The sequence below is a fragment of the Diabrotica virgifera genome, chromosome 7 (genome assembly GCF_917563875.1).
Source record: "Diabrotica virgifera virgifera chromosome 7, PGI_DIABVI_V3a".
Taxonomy (NCBI): domain Eukaryota; kingdom Metazoa; phylum Arthropoda; class Insecta; order Coleoptera; family Chrysomelidae; genus Diabrotica; species Diabrotica virgifera.
In genome coordinates, this window is record NC_065449.1 from 115,741,489 (window position 1) to 115,757,504 (window position 16,016).

Here is a 16,016-nt window from a genome sequence, read left to right on the forward strand (position 1 = left end):
TTCCTTTCTCTTTTCTCATCTTCATTTATTATCATAAGTTTTGTTTTGTTGAGGTTCATTTCCATTTTTAATTTATGTATCTCTTTTTGCCAAATATCTATTAGTTTCTGCATTTTCTCTACTGTGTCTGTGATTAGAACTATATCATCAGCGTATAGAAGGGAGTTGATCTTTATTGCATTTAAGTTTTTATATCCTACTATGTATTGAAGGTTTCTTGTTTGATCTTTGGTATTTTTGATTAAAGTATCCATGACTATTATAAACAAGAGGGGGCTTAGTCCATCTCCTTGTTTAATTCCCTTATCCCATTTAAAAGTGCCTGATCTTTCTCCATTTATTTGTACTTGGCCTTCTACTTCCATATATATAGATTTTATGACTTTTATCATCTTTTTTGGTATATTATAGCTCTCCAATATTTTCCACAATATTTCTCTGTTTATCTTATCAAATGCCGCCTTCAGATCGACGAACATGAGAAATAGTTCATTCCCTTTACGGCATTGTCTCTCTATTATATTTCTTATGATGTAGACGTTATCGTTTGTTTGACGGTTTGATCTGAATGCAGCCTGTTCGTCTTCCAATTCTTTCTCTATCACTGATCTTAGACGCTTCTCTATAATTCTCGTGTATACCTTGAAGGCGACCGATGACAAGCATATTGCTCTATAATTCTCGCATTCATTATGTTGTCCTTTTTTGTATATTGGTAGAACTATGTTCTTCTTCCAGTCATCTGGGATTTTCTCTGTACTCCATGCTTCCTTGCATATCTGTAATAGCCAGTCCTCTCCTTTTTCACCCATCCATTTTATCATTTCTGGATCTAGTTGGTCCTCTCCTGCCGCTTTTCCAAGTTTAATATTGTTTATAGCTTCTTCCAGTTCTTCCTTCCTTATACTCTCTGGTTCCTCTTCCTCCTCCAGTTCTGGTCTATTTCTTCCTGCTTCATATATTTCTACTTCTTCGTGTTTGAATTTATCTTCGTAGTATTGTTTCCATACTTCTACTATTTCTGTAGTCTCTATTTTCAATTGGTTATTTTTATCTTTGATTCCATACTGTTCCCTACCTTTTTTCCCTCTTAGACCCTTTATACGGTTCCAGAATTTTCTGTTATCTGTTTTGTAATTTGCTTCCAATTCTTTTCCGAATTCTTCCCAGCTCATATTTTTCGCTTTCCTTACTGCTATCTTTGCTCTATTACGTTTCTCCATGTATTCTACTTTGTTATTTTCATTTCTACATTGTTGATATTTTTTCCAGGCTTGCTTCTTTTCCTTTATTATTTTCTTTAGTTCTTGACTCCACCATTCTGTTCTCTTATGATATTTATTTATTGACTTTTTTCCACAAATTTTCTCTGCTGTTTTATATAGTGTGTCTTTTAGTATTTTCCATCTTTCTTCCATATCCAATTGCTCTCTTTCCAGCTCCATTCTTTGCAATTCCTCATATATTTCTTGTTTATAGTCACTTTTCTCTTTCTCTGTTTTCAGCTTCTTAATATTTATCTTAGTGTATGACTTATCGACTATATATTGCTTTTTCTTTGTAGTCATTTCGGCTACGAGTAGCTTGTGTTGAGTATTAAGTTCTGCAAATTTTTCTGTTTTTATATTTTTGATAATATTCATTTCTGCAGGAATCACGATGTAATCTATTAGACTTTTGGCATTTCTTTCCTGTGCTTCAAAAGTGTATCTGTCCTCCATATTTTGATACCAGAATGTATTTCCAATTTTTAAGTCGTTATTTACACAAAATTGTATCATCTTCTTCCCATTTCTGTTCTCAGCTTTTTCTCCATACCGCCCAAGGCTTCCAAGTCCCTTGTTGATGTCATTTCCAACTCTAGCATTCCAGTCTCCCATAATAATTATGTTCTCAGTATCTTCTCTCACTTCGTCTAAAGCTGTTTGGAGTTCGCTATAGAATTGAGACATTTTCTGTTCTTCTGTGCCCTCGACTGGTGCATATATTTGTATTATGCTAACTAACTCGTCTAGTTTTATACTTACGGTAATTATTCTAGAGTTTATTGCTTGGTATTTTACAACTCTCCCACTCAGATCATCCGTGATTATAAAACCGACTCCCTCTTTTGCTCTTTCCATTTCTTGTACACCTGAGTAGAAGAGCTTGTAACCATCGCCACATCTTATATTTCCTCTTCCCTTCTTCTTCGTTTCACTCAGGCCTAGGATGTCAATGCCGTATGTTTTCATTTCCTCTGTCAATTCGAATTCTTTACCATAAAGACTTGTGATATTCCAAGTACCTATTATTGTTGTTTCCTTTCCATTATTTTCGTTGTCCTTTTCCATTTGCGTTGTCTTTTTTACTAGTATCTTTGCAGTTTTTGGTGCCTGTGTTTTCAGTTTTTTGAGTTATATGCTCCCCCTTCTGCTGTTCTTATTGATTTTGGTATTTGCTGTATTTCGTTTCCTGGGGATCTTTCACTCGCTTTTCTCCCCTTTGTTTTTTGTTCCTCTGCTCCATTTTCAGGTTGAATTTCTCCATTGTTATCATTTTTGTAGCCCAACTGCTCCGGGGTATATATTTCTCCATCTATTTTGAGCCCGTTATAGTTTAGGAACGCTCTGTAACCTTTATCTCTAGCCAATTTCAGTTGGTGGATTAGAAATTTCCTTTTCTGTTGGTATTCTTTTGAGTAGTCTTCCGTAATGAATATTTTGCTGCCCTTGAGTCTGCGTGTTTGGCTTAGTATCTCTATTTTTTTCGACACATGTTTAAGTTCTATTTTTATAGGCCTGCTTTTATTATTTTGGTTTCCTACTCTATAGATATCTTGTATCTCCTCGTTTTCGTCTATTGAAATGTTCATTTTATTAGTTATTTCTTTGAATTTATTTTTTAGGATTGCTCTATTTTCATTTGTTGTTTCGTCTACACCATGTATCACAATGTTTTTCTTTCTTACTTCTTTTTCTAGAGCCTCGATTCTTCTTTCTTGCAATTTCATCTCCTCTTTGATTTCCAGGTTTTCCTTTTTAATCAGTTCATTTTCTAATTTTAGCTTATTGAGTTCGATTGATATAGCATCTATTTTATTTTCTACCCTAATCTCTCTCTCTTCCATTTTATTAAGTTTTTCTATTATTTCTTCCATTATTTTTTCCATGACGATGTATTTTTTTTTACCTTTCCCTACACGACCACTCACCGATAAAGGTTTATCCCAAGTCGACCCTGCGGAGGAGCCGCCTTTCCTTGAGTGGTTAAATGTAGTTTGTTTAGATTTTAAATCAAATATTTTATTTTTAAATTGATTTTTAAGTTGATTTTAGGCTTACTTTATTTATTATGGTTTAAAGAATATTTATACTATTATAATCCAATACTTTAACCATCCAACCGTCCAGAGGATCCAAAATCTATTTTTAATAATAAAAATATGGAATATTCTTACCTTGAATTGTTACGCCTATGTTTATGTTATTGTTATTTTTGAGTACCTTATTAAATTCTGTCACCACGCGTCTTACTTGTTTGTAGGTTAATAAACTAAATTTACACTTCCACAATAAAATATTATGAATTTTCACTATGTAAATATTTTAAACCATTTAACTATTAATTAAGTTTTATTAATTGTTGTTTATAAGTTTTAAAATTCACTTTTTACCACCAAAAACTTGATTTTTAGACGATCGATCTAATTATACGTATCTTCTAATATATAGCCAGTGACGGAACCCCGTAAATAACTCAAATAGTAAATATTTTGTCGAAAAAACATTTTTAGCAAAAATATAGCCTGTAAAAATTAAAAAAAAAATGGTGTATATATTACGTCTTTACACCTAGTAGAAGCAGATTATAGCTAATGAAAAATAGGTTCATATTCGTCAAATTCCAAATGGAATACTTTACCGTGAAATAACCAAAAATTAAGCACATTTCGGGGAAAATTCATTACAAATTATTTAAAGTGTTTAAAAAAAGCTTCATTTTTGTTTCATAAAAAAAATTTCTAACATCAAAATTAAACAAGTTACGCTCAAAATAAAGTTATTCCCTTTTGGTTTTGGTAAAAAAATCGAGAAAATCACCCCCTAATTAGTATCTTAAATGAACTTAATCGTTACGACTTCACAAGTTTCTTGACTCGTGTATATATTGTTTATATGATCTGTAAGTTTCATTGGTTCAAAGTCCTTATTATTGAAAGGGCTGTAGTTAAAAGGGGTTGAACGAGTCACTGATCACGAATGTATGCAAATTTAGAAACACCAAATCTTAATCAATTTTTGTCTAACAGAAAAACAAAGAAATACATGATATTCAGAAAAGCAAATCTGACTTTTCTTGTTTTTCGAGATTTTTGGCATCTCTAACAATTTTTAAGTTATTTTGAAAAAAAGCATATTTTTCAAAATTAAAATTTTTAAAAATTTTACTTTGAAACCAAATTGTTTCAAAAATAAGCACTCTGACTCGATCAAACTTACACATCATATAAACACAACATAAGTAAAATAATTTGTGGAGCGGTAACGATTAATTTCATTTAAGTTGCTAATTAGGGGGTGGTCTTCCCGATTTTTTTTTTGCAAAAACAAAAGGGACCAACTTTATTTTGAGCGTAACCTGCGTAAATTTAATGCTAGAAACTTTTTGTAGCAACAGAAATAAAGCTTTTTTTAAACACTTTAAAAAAAGTGCTTAATTTTTTGGATATTTCACGTCGAAATATTCTATTTGAAATTTGGTGAATATGAATCTATTTTTCATTGGCTATAACTCTGGTTCTACGAGATCCAGAGACCTAACGCGTACACCATTTTTTTTTACTTTTTTATGTGCTATATTTTTGCTAAGAACGTTTTTTTCGACAAAATACTTACTTTTTTAGTTATTTGCGAAAAACCGTCCAAAAATGTGGTTATTTTGTTGAAAAATGAACATATTCACTCGCAAATAACACGAAAAGTGTTGACTTGGCGGAAAAGCTCTAAAGAACAAAAGTTACTTAAAATTAGTCAGTTTACCCATTTCCGGACTTATTTTGGACATATATTTTTTCACCCCCAAGAGGGGGTGAAAGTCACCCCCAGGGCAAAAGCACACATCGGGACAATATCAATTTTTTTCTTTGACATGTAAGCTGTACGTATGCCAAATTTCATGTCAAACCAAGCGGTTCTTTAAAATTTAGAGCAAAAACCGTGAAAGAATGGACTATTAGATATCTGGGAATAGATATAACCAGTTACGGATATGTTGAAGAGGAAGTACGACAACAAAGCTTAAAAGCAAGTAAAGCGGCGGGATCTTTTAATGACACAATCTGGAAGAACAAATACCTAAGACAAGACACAAAAGCAAGAATCTATAAAGCAGCAATTAGACCTATATTGACATACACAGCGGAGACAAGACCTGACATATCTATTTAAAACGAGACGACTACTAGAAACAACAGAGATGAAAATCATTCGACGAATATCAGGAAAAAGTCTGTTGGATAGGGAGAGAAGCGAAAACATAAGAAGATCATGCAATGTAGAAGACATTAATGGATGAATATATGAACAGTAGTGGAACGAATATATTAGTAGAATGGCAGAGGATATGATAGTACGAATAGCACGAGATAAGTCACCAAATGGACGGAGAAGTATAGGCAGGCCAAGAAAAAGATGGCGCGATAATTTAAATAATTTAGGAGGCTAATTTTAAAGAAGAAACAGGTTTATAAACCTACATACAAAAAGGAAGAAGAAGAAGAAGATGTATTTTTTATTCAATGATATTACATCTATCTAATCTTCGTTAGTGAAAATATAAAAAAATATAATACCTATTGCTTAGAAATTAATAAAAGCTTCATAGCGTTTATTATGTTATACGTTAAATTACATTACACATTAAGTAAGGTTACTGACAAGAGCCCTTAGCAATATGAGATCCACACATTCTAATCAAAAGCATCCGGTAACAGATAAACATTTAGATTTCTTATTGCAGACGGCAATAATCTTTAAAACCCTGATAGCGAACGTCCGGGCGATTAGATATGAAGCATTTAGTGGAACATTAATCATAATTTATTAACCATACATCTTTTATAATCTCGAGGGATGTCTGATACCACCCTAGTGTAAATTTATGTTTGATAGACTAACAAGTATTATTTATAGTGTTTTTATTCGGGGATTTTTGTAACTTGATGAAAATAAAACATTTTACAAAAATCAATTCTATATTTTTGTGCGGTTCTGTCTGTCCATACAAGTTACAATAAAAATCTTTTAGATCTGCTAAATGGTGGTGTCCGTATTAAATTTAATATAATAGTTAATTGAATTATTTTGATATGATATTAATTATCTTCTACTATAATTTAATTGTTTTACGTACCTTGTATTGCTTAATATATACAGAGTATTTCAAGACGTGCTTACACTATCTATATATTGGAAACTACTTAGGATACATTAGATACATTAGGATATATTAGAAGGATTCTTATGAAAATGGGGGATTACAAGTGACGAATATAAAGAAAATATCTTAGCATACATAACATTTCCGGTTATACCGGCCATTCCACTTAAACAACTTTGTTATTTTAAACGGAACACTCTGTATATTATCTGCATAAAATCCTAGACAAAATTTTTTTTAAGGTGCCATAGGTCAAAACTTTTGAGTTATTCGTTTTTTTTTTCAAAAACTTTTGCAGATAGAGACAGTCTTTTCAAAGTCAATATCTTATCCATAATGCAGTCGTAATGCCTTGAACACCCTCACACGCATAGAGTAAAGCCTCGGTTTCCGCGAAAGCGGCACCGACAAACTGCGAGCGTAACACTGCGATGAATGACGTCATAAAAAACTGTACCACGCAAAATAATAGCGGTGGTTTCCAAGGATGCGTTGGAAGCAACTGCTTGCTGAGTTTGCACATTCCATTGCTGCAGTGAAGAACCTTGAATATTTCACCGTAATCTGACGTAATTCATCGCAGTGCTACAGTCGCAGTTTGTCGGTGCCGCTTTCGAGGAAACCCCGGCTTAAGTAACGTTCTTTTAGGAATTTACATCAAAATTTCTAAATAAAAGGCGTTCACAAATTAAACGCATAATTTCCTTAAATTTCAAACCACAGTAAGTCCACACTTTTTAATAAAACACCCTGTATTTTATAATTTTATTGCAAATTAAAATCAATTGTCTTTCAAATAGTATTAGGGCGCCCTACATCTAAATTTAATACTTTTGGAGTTATTTCTGATTTAATGTTAATGATAATAAGAATTTTTCTATAGAAATTATTTATTGGCACTTTTACAAAATGATAGAAAAGGCGCGTTGAGAATTAAACAATGAAGATTGCGTAAATTTACTTTTAATACATGGGGAATGTGACAGATTTATTACTAGAACATGTGCTTTATTGGGCAAAAGATATACTCCAGGGAAATAAGCTAGAAATAAACGATATGTTCGGGACACTTAAAGATCCAGGTAGCCGACTTCTTTTTTAGTTATTGTAGATCTATAATCATCTATAGGAAGAAAACCTACCTGTTTCGTGCCTAGAGTTCGCGTCCGTTTTTTAATTATTATTAACAATCTAGTACAAAAATCTCGATTTTTTGCACGTCACTCAAAAGCTAAATAGTTGATATAAAATTACAAAATTTAATGTTTTAGAACATTGAAAACCCTTCAAAATGCCGATTTTTGAAAGTTTAAAAGTTAATTTGTTGCTACGCAAACTGCATCATAAGTGAAAATGGTTATTTGTTAATAACTTTTACTAACACTACCTTAGAACTTTAGTGTTTCACCCAAAGTTGGCTATTGGGGTACTTAACAAACCCTCAAAATTTGAGACCAATCCATGAATTAGTTTAAAAGTTATTCTATTTGTTTATCCCAGATACCTTTATTTTGCAATAACACAAGACACAAAATAATGAAGATAGGGCAATTCTGCGTATACCAAATGAAAGTAGAAAACTGATGCTATTAAAGTGTACTAAAAAAAAAATAAAAAATTATCTAATATGTATAGTCAAAAATCCTAATGCCAAATTTTTGAAATTTTGTAGTTTATTAACATTTAGAATAACTTTAAAAATATTATCCGTAAAAAAATCCTTTTACATACAGTAAAACCTGTGTTAACGGCCACCTGTCAAAATCGACCACCTGAACTAGCCGGCCAATTTCAAAGTTCCCCAAACCAAAATTTGTGGACTACAAATCCTGGTATTAGCGGCCATCTTTTTATATCGGCCAATAGTTCTGTAAATTTTAGTGACCGTTATTGACAGGTTTTACTGTATTAGAAAAGCTGGTATTTTACACAAATTTTTAAAAATGTAGTTCATTTGGTGACTAGTCGTGGTAAGTGAAGGGGGGCTGGTAGCCAACAAATGCACGAGTTCAAAAACTAAAAAAGGCAATTTAAAACGACTAAGTCCTTTTCATGAGGATTTTTTAGTGCGTCACAAGGTAGGCAAGGTAGAAGAAGAAGAGGTAGACCGAGGAAAAGTTTGCAGGCAGGAATAAACAAAGCCATGGATGAAAGAGGTCTGCAAGTAGATCAATGTGCGGACAGAGAGGAATGGCGAACGGGTATCGGAAGACGGAGAACGTTTAAACTCCCATAAAGTGCGTTACGTAGGGGGGGGGGGGTTAAAAATCTTCAAAAATCCCGTTACGTAATATTTGACCGCTCCCTAATATGTATATACAAATGATAGAAAAAAAAGTAAGTCCGTGATAACACACATTTATAACATTTATTCTAACATGACATTTAAGTTAAATCTGACAGTTGTCACATTTTATTTGCAATTTGGCATAAAAACAAATCAATTGTGTTTATTGCATTAATAAAATGGTATTTTCTTTGATTTGTATAGTCTTATAAATTGTACAGATTATATTCGTAAATACATTATATAATTCGTAAATAATTTGTTTTCGATTATAGCGCCATCTATCGACAACTAGAATAAATGTTATAAATGTCTCTAATCACAGACGTGCCTTTTTTCTGCCCCATACAATTTAATGCGTTAGAAAGAAATCGAAAAACTGAGGCGCATTGAAAGGTGTTTATGAGAAAATCAATATCATTTTGTATAATATCTCGGGATCTACTGAATATATTTTGATCGTTCTTTTTTTAATTTATATGTAATTTTTCTGTACATTACAAATATGAAATTTGTCTAGACATTTATTAATTAATAAGCAGTCTAATTTGTTTAAAAATTTTTGCAAAAATAATTTTTTCCCAAAAATCCATGATTTTAATTATACTATCATTATTAATCAGAGAAAAAGTTAAGGTATACTTTAATAAATAAATTATCTTCAATAAATAATTATCTAATAAAAATAATTTATTTATTAAAAAGTACTTTAACTTTTTCGATGATCCCTAATGATACTATGATTAAAAAAATGGATTTTTGTAAAAAAATATTTTTTCAAGAATTTTTTAACAAATTAGACAGTTTATTAATTAATAAATTTATAAAAAAATTGCCTACTTGTAATTTACGTAGAAATTACATACAAAGATCAAAATCCATTGACTTGATCCGGAGATACAGAAAATTGTATTATGTAGTTTGAAATTGCTTGTTCGGTATTTTAACTTGTAGTCTGGGCTGATTATCGGAGAATAGGCCATTTCTGGGAAAAGTTATTTACCAGCAATTTTATTGCTGGAATCGAATTATAAGATCCTATATATCAATAATATAGGTATGCAAAGTCCTCAGATAGTGTGCTACTTTTTTTATAAACAAAATGGCGCCCGAAAATCGTGTTTTTTCAATTATTGCTCTATAACTCCGAAGATTTTAATTTTACAACAAAAACTCCCAAATAAAAATTCACCGTGATTAAATTCTGCATAGAGACATGTTTTTTCCGATCTGCTCCGATGAAAATTTTCCTCGCAAAATGCGGGTTTTCCCAACAAAATCTTTAATTTTCAAATAAAGTTTTAGATAAGTAATTATCTACCAATATTTAAATAATTTGGTGACTTAAAAGCCTTCTTGGTTTAGATTATAGTTCCAGAAGCTGATGCAAATTAAACGAATATTTTAGCAACAATTCAATTGGTCATTAATAATTTACGGTCGCAATAATAACCAAAATAATTAAAATACACTGATCAAACTTTATAACCAAACCTTATAACCAAAACTTTATAACCAAACGCAATAACCTTGGGACCAGAGAAGCAATGTTTAGTATTCAGGTTATGGTACAGAGATGCAGAGATGTCGGACATCCGGTTTATATGTGTTTCATTGACTTTGAGAAGGCCTTTGATCGGGTAAAACATACAGAAATGATTGCTATTCTTCAGAAAGTGGGTATTGATGATAAAGACCTACGCATTATCAAAAATCTTTACTGGCATCAACGTGCAAACATCAGGATTGGCTGGGACACGTCTGAAGAACTTCAGATACGAAGAGGAGTAAGGCAGGGCTGCATTTTGTCCCCACTAATATTCTGAGTTTGTTTTCAATAAAGCAGTGGATAATGCTCAATGTGGTATCAAAATGAATGGCGTCAATATTAATAATTTGAGATATGCGGATGACACGGTGTTAATTGCGAGCAATTATGAAGAACTTCAACATCTGATTAATAGGATTACCACAACGTGTGATGAATATGGACTCAAGCTAAACACCGCAAAGACCAAGGTGATGGTTGTCAGTAAGACGCCAATACAACCGGAAGTAGTAACAGCTTATGGTGAACAATCAGAGAGAACTAACAGTATCACCTACCTTGGTTGTAATCTAAATGAGAACACTGGGACATGAGCAAAGAAATTAGAATACGTATAGAGAAGGCCAGAGCTGCATTCTTTAAGATAAAGAAACTTTTATGTGGAAACAACATTACTTTGAATCTTAAAATTAGATTAGTGAGATGTTATGTGTTCTCTACTCTTTTGTACGGTGTCGAAGGTTGGACTTTAACAGATACTCTTCTCAAGAAATTGGAAGCCTTTGAAATTTGGGTATACCGAAGAATCCTACGAATAAGTTGGGTGGATAGAGTTCGTAACGAAGTTGTTTTGCACCGGATGAGAAAAGTCACAGAAGTCGTCAGAACAGTTAAAAATCGAAAACTTAAATATTTTGGCCATGTTATGCGACACCGAGAGAGATATAATATACTCCATTTAATAATACAAGGCAAGGTAGACGGAAGAAGAGGGCCAGGTCGAAGAAGAACGTCATGGCTTAAAAACCTGAGAGAATGGTATAACAGATCCTCTGCATCCCTTTTCCGAGCTGCCGTTAACAAAGTTGCTATAGCCAATTTGATAGCCAACGTTCGATAATCGAGCACGGCACATGAAGAAGAAGAAGATCAAACTTTGAAATCTTATAAACATGAGATGCCTTTTTAACATTTTGTCGACAAAATATAAATTTATTATTTTTTTGCATAATCTTTAAATGTTTAAAAAAAATAGTTATAAACAAATTAACGTTTCTCAGAAAGTTTTTACTATATTGTAATTTTAAAAAATAGCTAAAATGCGCATTTCAAATATCTTGAAAATGAATGCTTTAAAACTTTTTTGCAACCATTTACAAAAAAGTTATGAAACAGCAAAGTAAACATACGATTACTAAGGTGTTTATACATTTTTTTAATTCTTTCAAAGCGTAGAAGTGAGTATAATGTACAAGCTAATTATTTACAAAAAAATATCGATTATCAATTTAATGGTTATATTTTAATTAAAGATTATAAATACATTTTTTTGTAATTTACACGCGCGAAAGTAGAATAATACAGCACTGTAGCTGAAATTTTCACTCGGAGCGACGACCGGCCGCGCGAGACGTACACTTTTATAAATAATATATGCTGTGTGTCAGTCGCTTCGAGTGAACATTTTAGCTCCGACTCTGTATCAGGCCTACTTTTGCGCTAAAAATTACAAAAAAAAGTATTTTTAATCTTTGATTAAAATATAACCATTGCACTAATTTTTGACATTCTTTGGGAGTAATTAGATTGTACCATAGAGTCACTTTTAAGCTTTGAAACAATTAAAACAAATTATAAACAACGGAGATTTCGTATATTTATTTGCTGTTTCATAACTTTTTTGCAAATGGTTGGAAAATTTTTTTAAAGCATTCATTTTCAAGACCTATGAAATACGCATTTTAAGTATTTTATAAAATTAGAATATAATAAACAATTTCTGAGAAACGTAAATTTTTTTATAACAATTTTTTTTAAACATTTAAAGATTATGCAAAAGAATGAAAAATTTACATTTTGTCGACAAAATATTAAATAGGCATCACACCTTTATAATCTTTCTAAGTTTGATCAATGTCTTACGATTATTTTGGTTGTTATTGCGACTGTAAATTTTTAATTAACAATTGAATTGTTGCTAAAATATTCGTTTCATTTTCACCGACTTCTGAATTTATAATCTATACCAAGAAAGCTTTTATTTCACCAAGCTATATAATTATTTATAAATAATTATTGGCCCAAAAAATTTATTTGAAAATTCGAGATTTTGTTGGAAAAACCCACATTTTCCGAGGAAAATTTTCGTCGGAGCAAATCGAAAAAAACATGCTTCTATGTAGAATTAAATTGGGGTGAATTTTTATTTGAGTGTTTTTGGTGTAAAGTTAAAATCTTCGGAGTTATAGAGCAATAATTGAAAAAAATACGATTTGTCGGCGCCATTTTGTTTATAAAAAAAGTAGCACACTATCTGCGGACTTTGCATAACAGTATTATTAATATATAGGATCTTATAATTCGATTCCAGCAATAAAATTGCTGGTAAATAACTTTTCCATGAATTTTGCTAATTAGCCCAGAGTATTGGTGGATTTGTAGGTTCCCCCTAGTAATCGTTTGAACTACATATTTCAAAAATCGTAGAAAGTGCTGTGAAGGTACAATGTTTGGGAAATTTTTTTAAGAGAAAATACAAATCTCATTCTTTAAAAGGGCATTAATGAGATTCCTTAATTATTATAAACAAATTAACTATGAATTAAACAAACATATGGCTAACTTTGTCCCAAATGAACCCAAGCTAAATTTTTTTATTTGAAAATTCCACACCTGTAATTTTGAACCAATCAAAATACGTTATTTTGACAGATCACCATGGCAACGGAGGTATTTTATCGGAAATTTTTTGCTCGTGGGGTACCCAACAGCGAATTATAGTGGAAATTTTTTGACGTTTACAATAACAGAACATTTTTGACAGACTGGTTTTTATTTGTTTACATAATTTAGTTTTGATTCATTTTCTATCACTTGTAGTTACTCAAAACTTATGTAAAATTGAAGAATATACTATTTTCTATCTTGAAATGGTATTCCCATGCAACTACAATGAGTAGAAATTACGAATTTGAAAGCCTAAATAATTGCTGACAAAGCTATGGCGCGCTATTAATCTGTTCATGCAGCTTTGGATTTTCAAATGCAAATTTGGTCTGGAATTTTCTTACCGAATACTACGCGAAGTCAAATTAATATCCGGAAATTTTTTTTTGATTATGAATATTTTTAGAAAATTTCCCTCGTCTGCGACTCGGGAAATTTTCAAAATATTCATGATCTCAAAAAAATTTCCGGAAATAATTTGACCTCTAGTGGTATTACTAGTGAAAATTCGTGTTAAAATACTAGATTTTCGAATATAGAAAAAGATTGTTTCTACGGACATTTTTAAAGCTATTCTAAATGTTTATCAACTACAAAATTTCAAAAATTTGTCATTAGGAATTTTTGACTATATTAATAAATTTTTATCTTTTTTTAATACATTTTGATACTATCGCTCTTCTACTTTCATTTGACATACTCAGAATTGCCCTATATTTATTATTTTCTGTCTTATGTTATTGCAAAATAAAGGTCTCTGGTAAAAACAAATAGAATAACTCTTAAACTAATTAATGGATCGGTCTCAAATTTTGACAATTTATTAAGTACCCCAATACCCAACTCTGGGTGAAACACTAAAGTTCTAAGGTAGTTTAAGTAAAAGTTATTAACAAATAACGATTTTCACTTATTTTGCAGTTTGCGTAGCATCAAAATTAACTTTTTAACTTTCAAAAATCGACATTTTGAAGGTCTTTCAATGTTCTAAAAATGTAAATATTTTAATTGTATATCAACTGTTTAGCTTTTGAATGGGATGCAAAAAATCTAAAAAATAGATAGGTGTTCTTCCTATATGTCTACAATAACTAAAAAATTAGTCAGCTACCTGGATCTTTTAGTGTCCCGAGAAAATCCTTATTCCTCTGAACTAATAATATCCAGATGGAACCACCTGCGTGGCGCTCTGAATATATTAGTTAAAAACTTAACACATTTTGGTTGTTTTCAATAAAAAGTTAACCAAGAGAAGCCTATTTTTGCTAATAATGATCATACAATGTTTACTTGGTTACTATGTTGTTTATCTACTATTATATAATTCAGAACTAAGGAAAACACACTACAAAAAAAATAATAGTATGTGCAGAATTTCTAACGGCAAATAAAAATTTACAAAAAACGGAATCTTTAATAGGCACAATTCGCATTACTTGAGCGAAGTAAATCAACATTTTAAAAGACTCCGTGGCGACGGGAGTTTTGTGATATCAAAAACAACCATGTTGTAGCTCTTCACTTTTATGAGGGTAACTTAACACGTTGACGCACAGAACGTCTTTATAGACGTCTAATTTTCATTGATGTAATGTGACATAACGTCTATAGACGACATTTCTAAAATAACGAGTTTTGAGAAAAAATAGGTGTCAAAAAATGTCACATTACATCTACAGATGCATACTAAATGTGACACGATGTCCATGGTCGTCGTCCACATGTTTACAAAAAATGTTAAATAACCCATAACTATAAGTGCTAAAAGAGATTCAGCAATTTCCCTATTCTATTTTGCAAAATACATATACAGTGTCACAACACTTGCATATACATTTGAGGCACTGTCCGTCAACGTGTTAAGCAGCTTTTGATTTTTTAGGTGAAAGATAGCTCAATGTATTTAAAGGAATACGCAATATTCATCGTTTAATTCTAAACGAACCATTTTCATCACTTTGTAAAATTGTCACTAACCAGAAATAATTACAATTATGACATCTTCGATACAGTTCGATACAGTACAGCACGACAAGCTGATGGAGATTTTAACAAATATTGGAATAAACACCTGTGATCTAAGAATTACTAGCAATCTTTACTAGAATCAAGCATCTTCTATCGGGACAGAATCATGGAGAATCTGACGATATCAAAATCAAACGTGGGGTCCGACAGGGATGTATATTATCAACACTTCTGTTCAGCATCTACTCTGAGGAAATCTTTCAAGAAGCAGTGGATGATGTTGAAGCCAGAATTCGAATTAACGGAGAGTGTTTCAACAACATAAGATACGCAGACGATACGGTGGTATCTGCTGACAGTTCTGAAGCCCTCCAGGAGTTAGTGAATAGGATCACAGAAGTTAGTCGGAGATAGAGACTTTCACTAAACATTAGGGAAACAAAATATATGATGATATATAAGAGGAAGTAGCAATTTGGACAAATCTGTGTGAGCGGTCAACAAATAGAAAGAGTAAAAACATATACCTACCTTGGTCAACATCAATGAAGATTGGGCCCATTCCCTAGAAATCAAATGTAGGATAGAGAAAACAGGATCTGCATTTCAAAAATGGCTAAGCTTTTTAAATGCCATGATTTATCAATATACCCATAAAAATCAGGTTACTACGGTGTTATACCTTGTCTATACTGTGATACGGAGTTAAATCGTGGACTTTCACAGACGCCACCTGCAAGAAAATTGAGGCATTCGAAATCTGGCTTTATCGTCGAATCCTGAAGATATCTTATACAAACCACATTACTAATCAGGACGTTTTATTAAGAATACAAAAAGAAAAAA

General features: G+C 31.7%; 1 protein-coding gene across 9 annotated transcripts in view; it reads left to right on the top strand.

Annotated features, from left to right (window-relative positions):
* The window catches only part of LOC114328625 (uncharacterized), an 895,031-nt gene that overhangs the window by 352,785 nt on the left and 526,230 nt on the right, over nucleotides 1-16,016 (top strand). The gene's annotated exons all lie outside the window — the stretch shown is intronic.